Source organism: Polyodon spathula, chromosome 5 (genome assembly GCF_017654505.1).
Source record: "Polyodon spathula isolate WHYD16114869_AA chromosome 5, ASM1765450v1, whole genome shotgun sequence".
In the NCBI taxonomy this organism is placed as follows: Eukaryota; Metazoa; Chordata; class Actinopteri; order Acipenseriformes; family Polyodontidae; genus Polyodon; species Polyodon spathula.
Window position 1 is genome coordinate 3,889,338 of NC_054538.1, and position 22,612 is coordinate 3,911,949.

Sequence of the window (22,612 nt, forward strand, 5' to 3'; positions counted from 1 at the left end):
GCCCTCAGGGTCTGACCATTTCTATTGTGTGTATGGGACAGCAGGGTAAGAGGAGTGCGGCATTCTTGTACTGCATATTTAAAATATAGCTGATTAGCCAATGACATCAAATCATTAATGTGGCACTAAATACACAACTATATGCATTTACTGACACTGATGCTCATGAACACGGAGCCATGATTTATAATATTCCATCAAAAAACCTACCATAGAAACAGTAAGAAGCTTGCACCTTCAAAAGAATAGTTCTGGCCCTTAGGGGTTAAATCTCTACCCCAATGCAAACTATATAGATAAAGCTTGCAGCAAACAAAGTGTTTTGTTCAATTCTCAATTTATCTGAAGAATTTATGACAAAGCTAATTTTATGGTTCCATTTATTGAGAGGGTAAAAGACGGTTTGAAAGTGATGTTGACTTTAAGAAACTTACTTCCTGCCTGCTCTTTACGCTATAGAAACTAGTTTTAAAAACCATCAACCATACTATTTAGGGTCTGTCAAAAGTGTTTCACAAATGCAACAAGCCTAGTATTTTCATGTAATTGTAAGTTATACTGTAAACCATTTGCCATGTATGTTATCGGCCATGATATACAGAGAAAAAAATAACTGGAGCATGTTGACTCTCCATTGCTGTTTAAATTCTTTACTCTCCTGTGCTCCGTGCGAATGAAACGTGTGTTAACAGGATCCTTTTTCTCAAACAAAAGTGCATTACCATGGCGTGACCTCTCAGGTGCTGTAGTACTATTTCAGGAAGGCACGTGAATATTTCAAGCTCTATAAAAGTGGCAGCTCCCAGCACACACTTTGTACGCTTCCAGAAAATGGTGATTTTGGCCGGCCACTCTATACCGTGACTTCATCATTTCCAGATTGTAATTGCTGTACCTGTGCATCTACAGAGGAGCTGCCCTTCACAGGTGGAGTTTTATGAGCAACAGCTGCCAGTTTGGAAGACTGGTAGAGCACCTCACCATTCCTGCAAACAGAAACTCTGCACTATCCACACACCATTGTGAACTAGAACATTTACAAATGATTTACTTACTACATTCGGTACAAACACTATGTAAATAATACTGTCAGATATTTCCAGTGCAATAAAAAAAAAGCTGCACAAACAAAAAGATTTCAAATGTTCCTACAGAAATTAGGTCTGTTGTGATCTGGGTGTACGCATACATTTCAGGTTTGATAATTATGCTTCATAAAGTCGAATGAAACCTGTTGAATAATGTTAAATTAACTTGCTGAATTACACATCGCTTTGTAGTTTTCCATATACTCAATGTAAAACTGACAAAAATTGAAAAATGTGACCTTTCAAAATCTAACGTGAAATAACTACTGCTATTATGGCTTCCGGTTGACTTTTGCAATATTATTTTATATTTTCTTTTGATTACATGATGTTAAAAGATATAAATTATGTTTTGTTTTTAAAGTATATCTCAGCTCTTGTAGGTGATACAAAACATGTGGCCGTAGCTGTGGATAACACAGCTTCAAGTAGATGTACTCAGATTATTAAAATGTGATCAACTGTATTCCATGTTTGGATAGTAATTACCGGTGCATCTGAACAGTAGAGCCACTGTAAACATGAGCAGAGAGAAAGCTCAGTGCAGATGCATGACTGAAGAATTAGTTCAGTACACAGGCTGAATGGCGAGTGCTTAACAGACACAAAGAAAAATGCCTTTGTACTACCCACTTGTGTTGTGACACCCTGAAGTTACAGAGTGCTACAATTGGGAAACAATGAAGAAATAAATCCACTATTAATAAACCTATTGTTAATGTTGCATGTGTTCCAGTAACCAAACCCAGCTTGCCCTTTGCTATGCTTTGATCTTGATATATCACAGTAAACTATCGAGGACACTACTGGCACCTACAAAATCTGGCCTGTATGTTCTACAGGAACAGCCCTGTTAGTCCTTGGCTTTGCAGTATCCTGTCCCTGTCAAACTTGTAATCAGAGAGAAGAGGTCCTTTAAAATCCTGAAACAGCATGAAAAAATAAAAGGAACAGGTTAGTGGTGATCCTCATTTTTTAGATCGTTTTCTAGGATGTTGTCAGTAACCAATCAAGTCTGAAGTCTCAGCCAGTCTTGTATTACGTATTGCAACCCTATAAATATAGCAAAATAAATACTTACTTTACTGTAATAGTGAAGGCATACTTATCTTGATCTGGACAGAAAGGGTTGTACGGTGCTCCCCCTTTACAAAGCGGCCCTTTATACTGCAGAACAGGTTATAAGGCTGTATGGTCATGGCTCCCATTTGCACCAGTATAAAAGTTTCAATACAGATGGCTTGCATTTATTGCACCCTCTATTTAAAATGTTTACTTATGACTTACATTGTGTCAGTTGCACCAATGTTCTTCTGAGGGCTATTGTTTCTCTTAATATCCGAGTTAATGAAAAACACAGATTACAACAATAATACCAAGTCTGGAAAAATTCCACCGGGCAGCAACAGGCAATCCTATCCAGAATGATTGCTGTTCTAACTGCAGAACCTTGGTCTAAATGCAGAACCTTGGACTAACTGCAGAACCATGGATTAACTGCAGAACCTTGGACTATCTGCAGAACCTTGGTCTAACTGCAGAACCTTGGATTAACTGCAGAACCTTGGTCTAACATCAGAACCTTGGTCTAAATGCAGAACCTTGGTCTAAATGCAGAACCTTGGACTAACTGCAGAACCTTGGTCTAACATCAGAACCTTGGACTAACTGCAGAACCTTGGATTAACTGCAGAACCTTGGACTAACATCAGAACCTTGGTCTAAATGCAGAACCTTGGTCTAACTGCAGAACCTTGGACTAACTGCAGAACCTTGGTCTAACTGCAGAACCTTGGTCTAACATCAGAACCTTAGACTAACTGCAGAACCTTGGACTAACTGCAGAACCTTGGATTAACTGCAGAACCTTGGACTAACTGCAGGCTTCATTTACACTACTGCAACCTCCAGTACTCCAGGGCCCCTCTCTTAAAAACAGTAGTTTGTTCGGACAGCATCTGCCCTGTGAATCTCCACACATCGGTTCTGTTGTTGCTATCAGTGTAAATGTGTTACTTGAGCGCTCTACCACCAAACTGTAAAAATGTCAAGAGGCATAAAAGGGTTCGTGTAAGTAATGTCACTGAGTGAAATCCACAGGAGCATAATCTATAGGTAATGGCAGGGACTGGTTTGAAACATGAACTGAAATGTTTAGTGACAGCTAGTGGTTAAACCCATGAGAACGGGTTATTCTGTACTGGTGTTGGAAGAGAAAATGTTTTCTGTTTTCTGTGTTGCCGTGCTCTGTCTGTGTACTGCCTTGTCCTTCTATTCGAAGTGTGCAAGGCCTCAATGTTAAGGCACCCTTCTTTGGGTTTGATATAAGGAGATTGTAGGGCTCTGGTACTCTTCTGTTGTAATCTCTTGTAGTAACAGATCTTATTAGCAGGGTGTGTGTGTCCAATGCATGTGAGTGTGTTTATTACAAGGACCAAGAGGTTACCAAGCTATACAGGGAAACAGTTACAAAAGGAAGACTTGTTGAAGAATGAGGTCACCACAGGTTAGGTATAGCAAGGCTTGTTTAGAGCCCATTTGTTAGACCAGAGACATTAAGACTGCACACTTCGTTGTTGCTAAAATATGTATTTCAACCAGTACTGGTGAAACTGCTGTGCAACTGGAGTCTTACTTCCATCCCTGATCTGTATTCCATCCCAGGTCAAAGACTACACAGGAAACGTCAGTGACGCGTCTGGTGGCATTCCTTGTTTCCACAGGACTGCTTAAAAAAACGTACTCGTTTCAAATGATCCGGTTCCTGTAAAATAGGATTTTTTTTGCGGCAACTTAATTCCGCTAATGGCCTTCAAGGTCTATTTTAGCTGCGATAAATGTTTAAGCTTCTTTTTCTTTTAATGTACAGAACATGTATGAAAAATATATTTCACGGCACATTAAATTTGTAGATTTTTAATACACGCGAAATCAGCAAACATGTCATGCTCGCGAAATGTTCTTATTTTATGCTGCAATTTGAAATTTATACATGCGCGTGAAGTCGTCGTCGTGAATTTTTTAAAAGTGAAAAACTTATCTCAATATCGGTCTAATCCAGTTACCATCACTGCAATTTTATACCCGTAGGTGGTTAGAGGTTATGATTGGGCTTTTTTTAAGCTTTTTGTTTTTGTTCAAACCATTAATGACCTGCTTAGCTACATGGTGAAGTTAAGGAGGCTGCTCCAGTAAAGGCACTGACCAGTAAACTGTTCGAGAGTTATACATGTATTACAAGCAAAGGAAATGTGCACAGCTTGTCATTCTGTCTCTCTACGTGCCTGGTTTTGTAGAGACGTCTCATCACTTCGTACCATGGTGGCATAGAATGGCATGTTGCTAGCTGGGGAGAGATCAACCACACCAGTACCTCTGCTCACCTAAAACAGCCACTTGGGAAGGTATTTAGTATTTATCGACTGATCTACAAAGGGCATGGCAATGTAAAGCACTGCATGAATTTCATAAGGCCTGTGCATCTATTGCTAATGTCTAATAAACGTACACACTGCATTATGTATTAGAGGACTGTGAATGCTGCAGTGCGCAGCATGTTTCATTGGCATGAGCCGTCCATCTTTTACAGCACTGGGGTGTTTGAGTTCTCATACTCCGTTTTCTTCCGGAGTCCAAGCACTCCCAGCTGGTTTAACATGTCCTGAGACTTCCCCCAGTATAGAGATTCTCCAGAGGACTGCCCAAAGTGCACACCCAGATGCTGAACAAAAACACACTGGATGAAGCACTGGGGACACGATTTTACCAGGAGCAGTCTCAAACGAGAGGACTTTTTGGGCCATTCTGGAGACACAGCCTTCTCTGATGAAATTGGAGTAGTCATGTATCTATCCAGCAATACAGTGCAGATCTAAACACTGTCGCTGTTTAAATACAGTGCAGATCTAAACACTGTCGCTGTTTAAATACAATGCAGATCTAAACACGGTCACTGTTTAAATACAATGCAGATCTAAACACGGTTGCTGTTTAAACACAGTGCAGATCTAAACAATTTCGCTGTTTAAACACAGTATAGATCTAAAATACTAATACTAAATACACAACCCCTGGCATTTTGCACATACATGGGCAGCATGCACAGTTAAAATGTAGGCTTATGTGCTTAAACCCCAAACCTCTATAGATGTTAAATGATAAAATCAATATCTTCAATAAAACAATGCCAGCTTTTGTGGAGTTGTATTAAGCAATTTAAGCAGATTTCAGTCACATTTGGTTATTTTATGTAAAAGACAAAATAAATAAACTGGTGAAGACACTCAGCTGTCAGTATTCAGTATTACATCTGAAATTGTAGCTATATAGACAAATACTGAAAGATATCACAGGCAAAAGAATTGAACAAGAAAACAAAAACGCTCAATGACAATTCTGATTTTATGGCTTACTCTCAAACGTTCCTTCCATTGACATTTGCAGACTTTTTCGTTTTGTGCTTGTAAAGAACCGTTTTCATAGCATTGGGTTAAATAAACAGTTTTACACCCATTACTTCAACAAATAAAAAGTTGGCAGATGTATTTAATTTCAGGATTCGTTGCTTTAGAAAGGATACACCATACACACAAACCCTTTAAACAAATACAAAGATTAATTAGGACTGTCAATGATCACAACCTTTATTTGTGCACCACAAATACATCTACTCAATGCCTGTGATTAAAAGTGCTTGTATTCAAGCTTCCTGGAGAAAAAAACATTCGAAAAAACAATCAAGCAGTAAATGCTTGCTCCTCAGGACAAGGAAGCGACAGCAGCCTAGTGCTGTCAGAGGGTGTACTTCAATTCATGGATGAACAGGCGTTCTTTCTAACAAATTAGAGCAAATATGATGTGGTTGCAGGGATATCCTTTTATAGAAAGCCAAAAGGCAATATTTCTTTGTATTAAGAGAGCTATGACAGTACTGGCCTGAGCTAATCATGACAGATCTCAATTCAGAGAGAGCCCTGCTTAGGGTTATTAGCTATTAAAGTACCAAAGCCACACTCTGCACCCTTTCTTACTTTCTAAGCCCAGTTTCACTATAAAAAGTAAAGAAGGTCATTTCTGAGGATGGTTTGCTTGTCCCTGCTGACAAAGGCTCTCATGCATATAAAAGTCTGCTATGCTTTGAGCCAATAAGAAAAGCAGATGTTATTATATTTTTATACTGACAACACTGAAAGCATTATTCCTTCCAGCTAGGCGGCTAGAAGGCGATGATGCCAGCACTGACCTGGGGCTGCTGTTACAATTCAAATGTGCCCCGTAGCACATTGTAAACAAGGGCAAACACAAATAGAGGGGGAAAACAGAAATACATTTAATTGCATGATTCTTTGCTTTAGAAACTGGACTGGACTGAAATTAGAATGTGCCACCTGCAGATCTCCCTATTGTGTAAACGTTCTTGTAATGCCATCCTTCATATTGCCATCCTCAGCTGGCTGTTGCATCCATATCAAACCAAAAAAATAAAATTATTCTTTATTTTAAGCATCTGGGAAACTCACAACAGTCAACATCACTTTCATAAATATTAAAACGTATATCTCATAATGTATCTATTATTTCATATCATACTTTTAAAAATAAATTTTGAATCCCATTATTTTTTGTCTAAAAAAATCTCGGCTCTACGTTTCTGTAACACTGTTTTTTGGAGACAAGGACAGCTGACACTGCTGTAATAAATGTCTCTTCTGGTGGTCCCAAAACCCAGGAGAGCTTGGGCAGAAAACAGAAAATCAATTTGATATTTCATATACAATATACAGTAAGCAATTACCCACAACTCCAGTCAGAGCTATTCTACCACAGGGCCTCTAGCTTATCGTGTCTAGTTTGTACTTTGCATATGCTGCATACACACTGCACAATGAATAACATACATTTTATTATTATTGACCAGTAAAACCCAAAAGATCTGTTTGAGGCAAATAAATCTCTTCTGAATCAAAATGAGAAATCTTAAATTCGTTGTCCCATTCTACACAGTTCTAGAATGAGTTGGGTATACCTGACCGTTCTAGAACAGGTTCAATTCTCAGTTTGCAAGCAGATGCATTCCCCAGAGGTCATTGTAGTGACAGGGACACAAGTATCCTTTCCCACCGATGCTTGCTTGATGCTACTTTGTCATTCTACTTTGTCAGCCTTGCCATTCTTAAGCATATCCATTGCAAAATCAGAACATTAACATTCAGGACATGCACTGCATAATAAAATAGAGTGATAAAATAGTCATATCTAGCTAAGTTCAAAATGTCTTGACATTGATATTATTATTTGGAGTGCCTTTATGGTTTATTAGCATACCATAGAAATATATTTATACAGAGTATAAATTACCTGCGATGCGATCGCCCTTGGGAAATAACAAGCCATTGGCATACAGGGTACCACAGGTATTTGTACAATCGCATAACATTCACAGTACAATGAGTGCTTGTTTCACTTTTCAAACATGTGACCTCTGTCGGTGCTTTTTCTGTGTTCTTTTCATACTGAACCAATGAGAATGCTCATTCTCTGTATAGCCCTCATTAGACCCGTCAATGTCACTACCGCGGGAAAGACCAATGTGCTTAGGTGCTTCGTAATTTGATAGTTTTTTTTTTCTGCAGAAGTTTTAAAAGTTCATAACATACATCAGCCTCCTCTATAGCAAAGGTAGGGGCTTGGTAAAGGTTTGTTTAGTGACTGATACTGTGTGTGCTTTTAGTTTCACTCCCATGCAGAGTAACTTTCATTGTACAGCTGCATCACGCTCATTGCTTTTCTCAATTGTGTTGCCGAAAACCACAGGTCCATTTTAAAGGATTAAAGATGGACTTTTGTGTGTATATATATATATATATATAGAGAGAGAGAGAGAGAGAGAGAGAGAGAGATATAGAGAGAGAGAGAGAGTAATGGCGCATCCCGAGGCAGGCTGGAGAGAGGGGCAGGGCCAGCGTGCTGACTGATCATCACCAACCAGGAAGTAGGCGCCCCGTGGATCGGGGGCGTGGTCAGTGCGCTGACCCTGACCCCTCCTTTTTAGTCAGCCTGGGACTTTCCGGCCTCCATAAGATTCTCCCACAAAAGCCTGTCTGCTGCAACTCTCATCCATGCTACTCCGACGTGTTTCCTAATTTCATCTTGCCATCTTTCTGGAGGTCTTCTTCTTGGTCGCTTTTATATCTCTTGGGATCCAGTCCAGTATCTCTTGGTCCAGCGATGGTCTGTTCTTCTTGCTGCATGTCCGGCCCACACTGCCATTTCAGTTTTTTCACTCTTACAATAACATTGCATACTTTTGTTTGCATTCTTAGCCATTCCTTCCTTTTCCTGTCTCTTCTTATTATTCCCAGCATGCATCTTTCCATACGCCATTGAGTCGTTTGTAATTTTTTTGTGATTTTTGTATTGAGGGTCCAGGTTTTGCATCTGTAAGTTAGTACTGGCAGCACACATTGGTCGAAGACTTTCCTCTTGATGCATAAGGGTAGTTTCTCTTTCAGAGCCATGCTTAATCTTCCAAAGGCACTCCAGCCCATTTATGTAACATGAAAAGTGCCAGTATAAAAAGCATGTGTAATACAAAAAAAGTTAGATGTTAATTCTGATTTTCCTTTGTTTTTAGGGCTACTTTGTTTTCAAACCAAGTTTGAAAAAAAAAAAAAAGAGTAAGGATTCCTTAAAAGCTGTAAAGTGAGTGCTGCCTCCCAGGAGATCTCGCTTAAACTGACCTGCTAGTCCAATTCAGTGTCCACCCTGATGATCCTGGGCTTGTACTTTGCTGGTCATTCCAACCTGTTAAGCAATTTGGTGAAAATTTCATATGAAAACTATGAACATCAAAATCTACTGCCCTGTCACATTCCTGCTGTTGTCGTTCAGTTGCTAGAAGCAGGCAGGAAGCCCTAGGTTGTTTTACACTGGAGTCTCTGGTGCTTGGAAATCTCTGCAATTCTAACTGGTAAAAGACATCATAATAACAAGTCACTTTGCAGTGAGTCATTTTATACCCAGTCACAACTCTAACCCTAACCTTGTATTCCTACCTGTTCATGTCATTCTGATTCAAAGCTGTTGCCTTGACTCAGTCTGACTGGTTCTATAGTATAGTATCAATATTTAGACTTTTTAAATATGCAGATTAGGGACTCCTAGCTCGCCATACGATGTTCTCCATCAAAAAATGAAATGCCCCGTTTTCTGCTGCGTGTTCATTAATGCAGATTGGTTGAGTGCATTCTCCGTTTCATGCCTGTTGGCAGAAGCCGTGCTGGCCGACAGAGATCTAAAGTAGAGGCAGGCTGGATCCCTGGACACTCATGTAAAGGCTTGAAGACTGCATTAGACAAGAAACGACCTCCTCTTTGCCAGGGTCTAATGTTACTGTAAAATATGAAGCTGGAGAAATGGGAGTTTGTGTGATGGATGGAAATGGTAATTTTCTGTGTAGGAGACGCTCATTTTACAACTGACCTGCCTTGTTGCCTTGCCAGTAATGACACTTTATGAAAAAGGTTAGCAACCTGCAAATGACAGCATGGATACTGTTCTGCAGCTCTGCACAGTTCATATAGTGAAGGGTACTGTTACTGAATATACAGCACTGTCCTGAAGGCAGAATCCATTTCCTTACACCTCAAAATCATACATTCCCCTTACTGTTCTATCATTTCAATTACTTTGACTCTCTTGCCAGAGAACACATAGGGTTACCTCCTGAACCCAGGGAGAATCCTGTGTGAAGCATAGTGGGAGACAAGGAGGTTCACCTGGGTCCTGGTGGGTGCGTCTGTGGCACAGGAAGGACACGTAAACAGCTGCTTTCACAGGCCACAGGCAGCTCTAATCTACCAACATCAGGGAGGTCCAATACCATTACTGATCACAGAGTCGAAGATCAAGTCTAGAACAGTGCGCAGGACGAGAGCCCATTTACAAGGGATTTAAGAGGACATGGTTGTGCTGCAGAAAGATAAAGGGGCGTTTCTGAAAGATAGAGGGGCGTTTCTGAAAGACAGAGAAGCATTTCTGAAAGACAGAGGGGTGTTACTGAAAGATAGAGGGGCGTTTCTGAAAGACAGAGCAGCATTTCTGAAAGACAGAGGGGTGTTACTGAAAGATAGAGGGGCGTTTCTGAAAAATATTTGCACTCACTTTAGTTTCAACTTGCCAACATCATTGATTGCCTTTATTACAGTTTAAACTTTTCAAACCGTACCCTTGAAAATGTGTGTACAAAGGCTGGTATTTCACTCCTAGGCGATTAGTTACATGATGGGAAAGACGATTCCCAGAGCAGCGAGTCATGGTTTAAAACCTGCCAATCACTATGGTAACAGAGGAAGGCTGAAACTGAGGTAAATGCCCATGCATCTCTCTCACAATATTATACTGGTATATATTGTTTTCCTGGGGTTTTTTGGTTTTTTTTTTTAAACTTGAAACTAATAATTCAATTATTGAGTGTTGAACTGTTGGTTTAATTTTTTTATTTCTTACGTTTGATAGGTGAATCTGTATTCTTTTATATAATGTTGTTCCTGTCTGTCCTACATATTTTATTTTGTTCCATTTTTGGCAAAATATACCACAAATAAGGTTGCTGATTTTGCACGCTGGTTTTCTTATGACTGAATATTTATTTGCTCTATATATCTTTACAGATATACAGTGGCTCTCAAAAGTATTCACCCCCCTTGGACTTTTCCACATTTTATTGTGTTACAACATGAAATCAAAATGGATTTAATTAGAAGTTTTTGCCACTGATCAACACAAAAAAGTCCATAATGTCAAAGTGAAAAAGGCCCTTTGCTATGACACACCTAAATAAGCTCTGGTGCAACCAATTGTCTTTAGAAGTCACATAATTAGTTGAATGGAGTCCACCTGTGTCCAATTAAGGTGTTTCACATGATTTCAGGTTAAATACACCTGTCTCTGGGAGGTCCCACAGTTGGTTAGTACATTTCCTAACAAAAACTACATCATGAAGATGAAGGAACATTCAAAGCAAATCCGGAATAAGGTTCTTCAAGGGGTAGGATATAATAACATTTCCAAGGCATTGAATATCCCCCGGAGCACAGTAAAGTCCATTATTAAGAAATTGAGAGAATATGGCACAACTGTGAATCTGTCTAGAACAGGCCGTCCTCAAAAACTGAGTACCCGGGTGAGAAGGGCACTGGTCAGAGAGGCCACCAAGAGGCCTATAACAACTCTCAAAGGAGTTACAGTTTTCCACGGCTGAGCTGGGAGATACTGTGCATACGGCAACAATAGCCTGGGTGCTTCACAAAACTGGCCTTTATGGGAGAGTGGCAAAAAGAAAGCCACTGTTGAAAAAAACACATCAAATCTCGGCTAGTTTGCCTGAAGGCATGTGGGAGACACTGAAACCAAGTGGTAGAAGATTCTATGGTCTGATGAGACCAAAATAGAGCTTTTTGGCCTCAACGCTAAGTGCTATGTTTGGTGCAAGCCTAACACCGCACATCATCCTGATAACACCATCCCTACCATGAAGCATGGTGCTGGCAGCATCATGCTATGGGGATGCCTCTCTGCGTCAGGGCCTGGAAAGCTCGTGAAGATAGAGGGCAAAATGGATGCAGCAAAGAACAGAGAAATCCTGGAGGAAAACCTGCTGAAGTCTGCAAGAGACCTGGGACTTGGGAGAAGATTTATCTTCCAGCAGGACAATGATCCCAAACATACAGCCAAAGCCACACTGGAGTGGCTTAAAAACTAAAAGGTCAGTGTCCTGGAGTAGCCCAGTCAAAGCCCAGACTTCAATCCAATTGAGAATATGTGGAAAGAGTTGAAAATTGCTGTTCATCAAAGGTCCCCATCCATCTTGACGGAAGTTAGGCAGTTTGGCAGAGAAGAATGGGCAGAAATTGCAGTGTCCAGATGTGCAAAGCTGGTAGAGACTTATCCAAATAGACTCATGATTGTAATTGCTGCCAAAGGTGCCTCTAACAAATATTGACTCAAGGGGGTGAATACTTATGCAATCGATTATTTTTTGTTTTCTATTTATAATTAATTTAGAACAATTTGTAGATTTTATTTTTCACTTTGACATTACAGACTTTTTGTGTTGACCAGTGGCAAAAATTCCTAATTAAATCTAGTTTGATTCCATGTTGTAACATAGTAAAATGTGAAAAAGACCAAGGGGGGGGTCAATACTTTTGAGAGCCACTGTCTATGCATGTGCTCTTATAGGTTAGTGAACAGGATGGCTCGTTGGTGGTATTGTTGAAATGGTGTTCTTCATCTGTTTGAATAAGTGAAACTTAATTATATCTATTTTGTTCTCTTTTTCCCTGCAGGGGTGAATGTGCTGGACCATGCCATGACCTTCCAGAGCTTGTCTGCACTCCTCCAGGAGTCTCTTGCCCCCTATGTGGTCTGCTTGCAGTTGAAGGAGTGCTCGGCTACATGGAGGATGACGGTGAGTAGGAGGTCCAGCCTGGTGCACGCCCCGCGGAGATCCCCTCCAGGAAGAGGCTCATCTCCATGGTCACGCTCTGTGGCTGGTACACAGCTGGTACACAGGTCAGAGACTCCACTTGTCATGATGTGAATCCAGGCCAGAAGGCAGTATAGAGTTCAGACACAGGCTCCTCGGTCCAAGGCCTTACATCTGATGAATCATTCCAATAAGTCGTACTCTGTATTATTACCGCAATATATCTCTCTCATGTTCCTATACAAGAAATGAGCTAGACCCCAAAATCAGATGTAAAAAATAAAAACAAGCTAAGAACCTAAATATCTTCAGCACAAGATAGTTCACCAGGAGACAGATCTTTTCAATCTAAACATCGCTGTGTATCCAGTTCATGCTCCCTTTTACAAGAGTGCTGGTGATCTGATTGAAATGAGTGGCATATTGTGAAGGCAAAACTAGCATGTTTAGGTGCATGATCTGAATACACTGAAACATCTTTATCCTGGCAAATGCACCCAAGTAAATTGAGAGCTGTGTCCCACAGATGGTACAGTATGTCCTGGTGAAGCATGTTTCATGATGATGGATCTGTCTAGTATAGATGTCAGTCTGGTTGCTGTCACCGGAACTGTATTCACTGAGCTTGCCTGACATACCTTGTTTGTTTTATTCTTCAGAAATCTGCCTCCCTTTCTCCAGGGAAGAAGCGTCTCTCCTCCAGTAAGGGTTGTGGACAGCGCCCTCCAGTGGTGGTGATTTTTAAAGACCTAGAGAGCTTCACTCCCAGAGTTCATAGTGATCAGCAGGTGAATGGACATGGCTTAGACACTCCATGTTAGATCAATATATATATATATATATATATATATATATATATATATATATATATATATATTGTGAGCGGGTAGGTGCACACGAAGAAAACAGACAGTAGTTTCCAAAACAAAGCAAGTCTTTATTCCAGTGTTCTATACGGCTTGCTCTTATATTGCAATGTCCAAAAGAAAGTAAACAGTTCAAACAAGATTTCAAACAAAAACAAAACCATCAAAACAAAAATGCTGATCTAAACCAACTGGACGAATAACCACACCCAGTTGGTGAATAGGTAATTCCACCTGGGTTTTGGGTTTTTCCTAGCTTGCTTGGTTTCTTCTTTAGGAAACCCTTCTCCTACCCTTATTCTGCAGTCCAGTCCCTTTGTGAATCCCAGCAGCGTTTCAGGCCGTTCCTCGTAGCCCCTGTAGAGAACAGGGAATTGCAGATGCAAAGTACCACAACGTTATCCGACCCTGATTCCAGTTATCCCATTCCGGTCTTATTGTAGATAATCCTCAGAAGTTCTCAGGCAGACAAACAAAACAAACAACCCACCAGACTGGCGGCACATGCTCCCTTTTACCAGTCAGGCATTTGGCTGTTACAGGTTACAGGTGTGGGCCAATTAAGGCCAATGATAGTCTAACAATAGTCAAACCCTGCAGCTGGGAGCCTCCGTTGACAGTATAGGTATCCCAGCAACCTGTCTGTTTCTTTGTGTGTGTCACACCCCAGTCACACAGACAGACAAGACAGACCATCTGAGACACCACCACACATAGATCTAGATAGAGACAGACAATGACAGACAGATCAGACACACCAGTGTGTCAGTGTGCGTGTGTGTCAGATGTCACAGACACACACAGACAGACATACACAGACTGTCAGACAGACTGTCTTCTCTGTCACTGTGTTTGTTTGTGTGTCAGTGTGTGTGTGTGTGTGTCTATCTATCTCTGTCTGTTTCTGTCTGTCTCTGTCTGTGTGTCAGTGTGCGTGTGTGTCCTCTGTCAGAGACACACACACACACACTGTAGACAGAGTCAGAGACAGACAAAGACTGTCTGTCTCTGTCTGTGTGTGTGTGTCTGTTTCAGTCTCACGTCTCTGTCTGTTGTGTGTGTGTGTCTGTTTCTGTCTGTCTCTGTCTGTGTTTGTTTGTGTGTCAGTGTGTGTGTGTCTCTATCTGTCTCTGTCTGTTTCTGTCTGTCTCTGTCTGTGTGTGTGTGTGTGTGTGTGTGTCTGTCTCTGTCTGTCTCTGTGTGTCTGTGTGTGTGTGTGTGTGTGTGTGTGTGTGTGTGTGTGTGTGTGTGTGTGTGTGTGTGTGTGTGTGTCTCTGTCTGTCTCTATCTGTTTCTGTCTGTCTCTGTCTGTGTGTGTGTCTGTGTCTGTCTGTGTGTGTGTGTGTGTGTGTGTGTGTGTGTGTGTGTGTGTGTGTGTGTGTGTCTGTGTGTGTGTGTGTGTGTGTGTGTGTGTGTGTGTGTGTGTGTGTCTGTGTGTGTGTGTGTGTGTGTGTGTGTGTGTGTCTGTCTGTGTGCGTGTCAGTGTGTGTGTGTCTCTGTCTCTGTCTGTTTCTGTCTGTCTGTCTGTGTGTGTGTGTGTGTGTGTGTGTGTGTGTGTGTGTGTGTGTGTGTGTGTGTGTGTGTGTGTGTGTGTGTGCATGTTTCTGTCTGTGTGTGTGTGTGTGTGTGTGTCTCTGTCTGTTTCTGTCTGTGTGTCTGTGTGTGTGTGTGTGTGTGTGTGTGTGTGTGTGTGTGCGCACACACACATGAATAAGCAGAAGTGCTCGCAGTCAGCAGGTGCATTCAGAAAGCACCATACATAGATGAGTATGTCATCCAGGTACCATCCAGAACAATAGGCGCAAGCAGGGGTCAGGGTCCTGAGGACAAAGGAGAGGTTAGAGGTTAAGGTTCCAGCTTTTAAAAATGAAATGCATATATATTGGATGGACTTTTCTGGACCCTTAATGCAATATACTATACACTTGTGTTCCAGGAATGTGCATTTGACAATAACTGAAGTGCTGTGTGACATCTTTCAAAGTTTAATGTCAATGGTGTGTCAATCATCCCTAACTATATAAAATCATTAGATATGTAACAAGACTAAAAGAAACTAGTCAAATCTTTTGACAAACCTTTGGACTGCTAAGTATTTTTTATAAATAAAGACATGAAGTATAGAGGTCAGTCTTTCTGTCTGTTGATGAACACATCACGTTAGACGGCACTTTTGTCTAGGGTCAAAAGTCTCTTGACCACTTCACAAGCACAAAGTATACTGAACAGCAGATGAAGTAGATGAGATATGCAGAGAAGATATTAGGCTCAACAGCTGTCTGTGGGATGTGAGAGACAGAGAAGATAAGCATTGCATTGGAGACAATAGTTATCTACCTGGTTACAGATCACTTTGCAGGACAAGCCTTGCTGCTGGGCCATTGGAGAAAACCAGGGGTGGCAAAGAATGCAGGACAAGATTGCGATTGAAAAGTTACAAGCCTCTTGGCTACAGGTTAAAGACAATTACAAAACAGAGTCCAGAAATAAAATTATACAAGAGCACCAAGACAGCAGTGCCATGCAGGGCTAGGTTGTCAAGGATACAGCAGTGTGTGGGAATGGCTGCTGGAAGAGGAGGTGAGGTGTGCTGGCATTGCAGAGAACACAAAGGCTCAGTTGTTTCCTGGCTCCCCTGCACCTTACTGCATGTATCTATGCTCTGCATCTGTCCCCTGTTTCTGCAGGCGATCTTGAAGTGGCATTGCTTTCATGTGCAGTGGTTTACTGTGGGAGTTGCATACAGAACTGAAGCACAGTGCACTTTGTGCTGGCTCCAGTACATTAGCAACAGGACCCCTATTTGGATCATGTTAAAAAAAAATAATGGTAACATTACAAACAAACTTGTTTGCTTTTAGACTTCGTTGGAGATTAGTGAGTCCAGAAGAACCAAAAAAAACGAGCAAGTTTGTGTTGCTGAGGCTTGCCGTCTTAGATTGTATTGAACAACAGGCGTCTCAGTATAAGCCTGGGTAAGATCCCTGTCTGTTAAAATGAATCCGGTGGTCTCTCAACCTAGTGGACAATAGACTGCAGGGATGGAAATAAGACTCCCACTGCATAGCGGTTTGATCAATACCTGGTTTTACTATGAGTTTAATACGACACACCTGAGCTTATTATCCATACACACTAGCTAATCAAGCTCATAGTAAAATATGGAATGGGTGAAACTGTTGTGTGATAGGATTCACATTTCCATCCCTGAGACCACATTGCATACATGTAGCACAATTGGCATTGTCTGCTTGAACTATTGCTGATTGAGGAGCGCTCAGAGCTGCAAGCTGGAGTCTCCTTCATAGCGTCTGTGAGCTGCCTGTTCCAAGGTGCCTCTCATTTCACGCACAAGCCATAACAATGAAATGCTTATTTACAAATGTGTTTGTGAATTATTTCATTTCTCTGAATTTACCAGCATGCGTTTGATTACTGGCCAGTGATCTGGACAGTCTTTCTGTATTAATGAACAATCCAGTGTGATTGTGAGGGCTCATAGCTTCCTTTTGTTTCCTGTTCTCTAAGGAAGCATCTCCTGCCTCCCAAGTCTCAGCCCCTGCATGATGTTTTCTATTACAGTTCAGCCAGTACCCTGCGCAGACACTTAAAGACTGTGCCCCGCACTGCCATCCAGACCGCCCTCAGCAACCCCTACTGCTACCTCCAGGTAACACACTACAACCAAGGCATGAAGTGAGACTGGTTTATTTAATCAGTTAGTTTTGGTGGACCTCTAAGGACTGCGTCAGGCAGTGATCATGGTCTTGTAAACAAAGCGCACTGCACATAACTAACACAGGCCACAATGGAAAGAAATGCCTGCTTCCAGAATCTTGTTTTGATGGCAGATCCTAGTTTTTAAATGGAAACCAGTTGAAGGTTGCTGTTTGCCTTAAAATGTTATGTAGTTAGTAACTGCTGGAATTCGTAAGCATGCTGTTTTAGGCATGTCTGAACTGCTTCACACATGTAACAATTTACTGAGGGGCAGAGCAGACTTTCACAGTTAAAAACACATACTGCTTGCGCAAGCAAAGCTACAAACCCAAATTGACGTGACACAATTTGCTGTGAGTTTTTACATCTACCAGCAAAACATCCGCTTGGAATTTGAAGGCTGTGATGCAAGCATATTTGTACCTGTGTGCTCAGCAAGTTCGCAGTAATGGATGAGGTTGTGTTAGCGCCATTTCAATATAAAACAACCAGACTTAAGGGTTGTGTGTTTAATAATTTTGATTGTGTGTTTTATAATTCTGATTGTGTGTCTATTCTTTTTTATCTGGCTAGTGCCACCAGCCAAGTTACCTTTTTAAATTAGTTCCAGTTGTGTCTTGATAGGTGCGCATATCGAGTAGTTAATAGGGTTACTGAGCCCAAATAATCCTGTTACAGCACACTTGAAAAGAGATGGATGGCCTGTTTCAGCACAATAGAATTTGTGAGACAGGATAGTGTATTGGCATGTAAAATGGTGAGACGCAATTTTAAAAACAACACACAACTGGATTAGCTAATCAGCAACTAACTGTAAAAAATAAATGTTTTAGCTTCTTTCAATTTGACTTGGTTACAAAGTGAAGCCCTGAAGAGTGAAGGAGGGGCCATTTCAAACGCAGCTCCAAATATCTGCATTGTCTATAAGCTGCACCTGGAGTGATGGGGACTGATCAACCTGTATGACTCCCTGGAGGTAAATATACCTCTTTATTATAGATTTTTATTATTTCTATACTTACCAAAGGCCTGTAGATATGGTAATACTTTAGGCCATAATAAAAGCAAATGTTGGTTAGCTGTAACCTGCCTTACCCATACTTTTTTAAGCCCTAACCAAACATTTTGTTAATGGGTTCTAGTGCAGTATATTTATATTATATTACCCTCCAGGAAACTGCCTGTTTCTTCAAGTGCAGTTTTAAGTACATGAACCCCAAACAGGTTCATCTATTGAAAATCGGTGCTTTCTTTTTTTTTTTTTTTTTTAACAGGAAACTTATTCAAACCTCGGTCAGGGAAAAACAAACAAGGGAGTATTTACGGATACAGATCTCAGCATTGCTCAATATGTCCCAAGTAAGATATCAGTGTTAGCACTGTTACCTACAGTCATGTTGATCCTTATATGATTTGCTTGCAATTAATGGACCGTCTTTCCTTGGGTTTGGAATAGCAATGGGTTCGCTATTCTGGATATACTGTAGGTATGACTGGGCTGTATCATTTGGAGTAGTAAGGGGTTCACTATTCTGGATATGCTGTAGGTACGGCTGGGCTGCGTCACGCTCTCTATTTACACCTGTCATTCCTCTGAGCTCATTACTTTGAGGCCGTGTGCTGGAAAGGCTTGATATTCCACAATTTCACAGGCAGGTAATTGTGCTTCATATTGCCATCTCAAACAATTTTCTGGAAATTATTATTATTTTATTTTTAATTATGTGGTTAAAACCTCCCCCCCAAAAAAAAAAAAAATCTGTTGGTAAGCAAAATCTTTTTTAGAGAACCTATTCAGGGCACCTCTCATAATCCATACACCACAATTTTTACTGGACCTGCCCATCAGCATCCAAGAGAACTCTAACCCTACCTATCAACATGCAAGAGAATGTTTTTTATTTTGTGTCAAATGGAGGCTTAATGGAGTGAAGTGGGTCTGAGGAAGCCAGATTTTCAGTACGTGGCAGGAGCCTCATTATCATTACCTTCCACACTTCCCCTCGACACTTAGAGCAGGGTTCTGTTTACTGGCTGCTTGCTTGCATGGACTACTCTACACGTGGCAGTTAATGTGCTTTTCACAAGCACTTCCCATTCTGAACACACTGTTGAAAAGACGCATTCACATTCATGAAGCTGACAAGCATTCTCTTCCCAGAACAGTAGGTGCTGTGCGTTGATGAGCTTTTGGCACAGTTCTGTGGCTTCGTGCTCCTCTTGACAGCAGTGTGTTGAAATGGCCTAAAGGGGTCTGTGTGGATTATTCCCTGCAGGGAGGTGTTTGTGCAGCAGGCTGTATTGGGGTTTGTTTAGTTTCTTCACTGTTGTGCCAGTTATTCAGGATTGCTTCTTGTATCTCTAATTTTTAATGCATTTGTTTAAGCAAATTTATACTGACATAACTACTTATTTTCGTAGTACAATGTGAAGTGCACAGGGTCATTCCACTGATCTGCACAGTTCAATCATTAATCTTGCAGAGTTGTTTTTAGTTTTATTTCACGTCAGGGGGTAGTCTCGAGTCCAGTTCTAAATTAGATCACATCAGCTAGTGCCGTTTATCAGTGTGGACGCTGTAATACCAAACTACATTTTTTGTGTATCCTCCAATATCCCAAAATGCTCTTTGATATGCTTGGTGAAATACAGGCGCCTAAAGGACTTGCTATCAGTGTACACTCGGTACTGGGTATTCACTTTTATGATTAAAAAAATTTAATCTGTCAGGACCTTGTAGAGATGTCTTGGTTGCACACATGTCAGACATACAATATATCCCCCCCCCCAATTGTCAAATTTCAATTGACAAATAGGACACCATATGTTCACGTAGATCCAGTGAAAAAGTAAAAGTATGGGGTATAGTTATACAGAAGTGGAAACACCGGAATCAGAATCAGAGCATTCCTGTGAGACAGGAAAGGACAAATTCTAGAAATGTTCTTTAGGTGGAAGAACCCTGCCTTCACCCCTGTAGAGATGTGTGTATCAAACATTAACTTAGAGTCTAACTGAACACCTAACCCTTGGACCACCACAGAAGCATTAACGGAACAATCACTGAAAGAACAAGAAAACCCAAGGAGACTGTAAAGCTGGGGTTTAGCTCAACTACCAGCAACTCAGTTTCGTTAGCATTTAATTTCAAGAAATGACTTGACATCCATGCTATTACATCAGCCAGACATGCAGATAGAACTGCTCTAGCACTAGAATTAATTTTTTAGTAAAATGTGGGCGAGTAAAATGTAGCCCATGCTGCCGTGTAGGATCTCCCAATAACAGCATTATATTAAAAAGGAGAGGGCCATGAACTACTTGAGCGGTAAAATTAGAACCAACATAGGACATGTACTGATGTGGCCCTGACAGGTATGAGCAGAACCACTCGCATAGCCCAGGCTTCCAAAAGAATCCAATGGTCAGTAGTAGCAAACGCAGCCATAATGTCTAGAAGAACAAGCACTGATGAAGCACTGTCCTCCACACTGAGAAGATCGCCGACAACCCTAACCAGCACAGTTTCAATGCTATGAAAGGTTCTAAAGCAAGAGTGGAATTTTGCCATGACAATGAGATACAAAAGTAGCTGTCTGGCAATAATTCGCTCAAGTATCTTCCCCTACAAAAGAGAGATTGGAAATAGGATGAAAATTATTATTGTAGGCTCAAGTCATTTATTTTTTTATTTATTTTTTGGGTATAACAATGGTGCTTACATGAAGTAAGAACAAAATATGTGAGAAGTGATACATTGATTACATTGTGTAACAAAAAAAAAAAAAAAATTTTGTTCCTGGGTAGTAAGTGTTATTTCCTAATTGCTTATGCCTCAAAAGTATAGAAAATGGCTATTATTCCCCACAAACTTTGCTTTTGTGACCAGGACAGTGATATTTCAACATATCACTATTTCTAATGGGAAAATGGGCAAATGTGTCTTTTCGTTCACATAGACAGAAAAAAACAACATGAGTGGATTTACAATTATACTGTAAATACTCGAAAAACTACTCGCTTCTAAATCTTTTGTAGTCATTTTTGTATTACTTTAGTATAAATACATGTTAATTTGGATTCATATGTTGTTTTTTTCTGACTATGTGAACGAAAAGACACGCATTTGGCCATTTTCCCATTAGAAATAGCGATATGTTGAAATATCACTGTCCTGGTCACAAAAGCAAAGTTTGTGGAGAATAATAGCCATTTTCTATACTTTTGAGGCATAAGCAATTAGGAAATAACACTTACTACCCAGGAACAAAAATTGTGTTACATAGTGTTATATTAGTGACAGCAGGAGACAGAATTCATTATCTCCGTTATTAATAGAGCAGATCATCAGTTTCGAATTGACCGGTCAACCAAACATACCACTTTTAAATGAGTGGCACTACAATAAACTGCATGCTGGTGACAGAAGGAAAATTTACTGAACCAACAAATGTATTCAGACAAAGGAAGCAGACTTCAAAAGCAATGCGGGCAATTTTATTAGGAACATTTTAGTTTTAAACAAAGCTAAGGCTCCCCCCCCCCCCCCCAAAATAAATCTATTCAAAACACTGATATTACTGTAGTTTAATTACTCCAGATACACTAATCAGAGCATTACTGACAAAATCTAAAACACATGTATGTGTGACAAGGCACATCCACATACCCCAGATTATGACGCTGCATAACTTATGCTAAAAAAGGTCGTCAGCAGCAGGTTTCAAGGTGGAAGACTGAACTGTGTATGCAAATGACGAAACAGGCCAATATTGTACATTTTTGGAAACGTCTTTGAACAGTGCATCACAAGATCATGCCATTTTACAGACAGCACTACAGCTGAACTGTGCTGATAAATCAAATCTGCACAGCAAGCCTCTGACAGCAGCCAGTCTTCGGGATTGGCTCAAGATCTTGGTCTGGGAGGCCTGCAACTGTCATTTCAGTGACGTCTTAACCCAATGGCTTGACTTTACACGCCACCTTCCCCTCCCCATGCAGCAACACATCTATATAACCAATACATTTATTTTGTGTAGGTGTAAAAAACCCAAAACAAGACTTGAGCCCAAATATTTTAGAACACAATCAGATGTAAACATTTTATTTCAACTAAAGTCCATTATGCTACATGTGTAGTAAAACAATTGCTGGGTAGTGAAACAAAATGCAGTATGCTACAATAAATAAAAAAAAAATAAAACCAAAATCAGTTAACCGATCATGAACCCCATAAATGTCCTGGGACACAGAAATGTCGTCCTTTATCCTTCAAGTCCAAAAAAAGATCAGGCACCTGAAACACAAAATGTAATGTGTGTCTTCCAATCCCCATCCCTTCCCTGGTCTAAATATATAAATTTGATATGCAAAATGACATGGCATTCTACACTGGCATCATCAATCACAATAGATTACGAGAATGACGGTCACTGTTTTTATAAAGG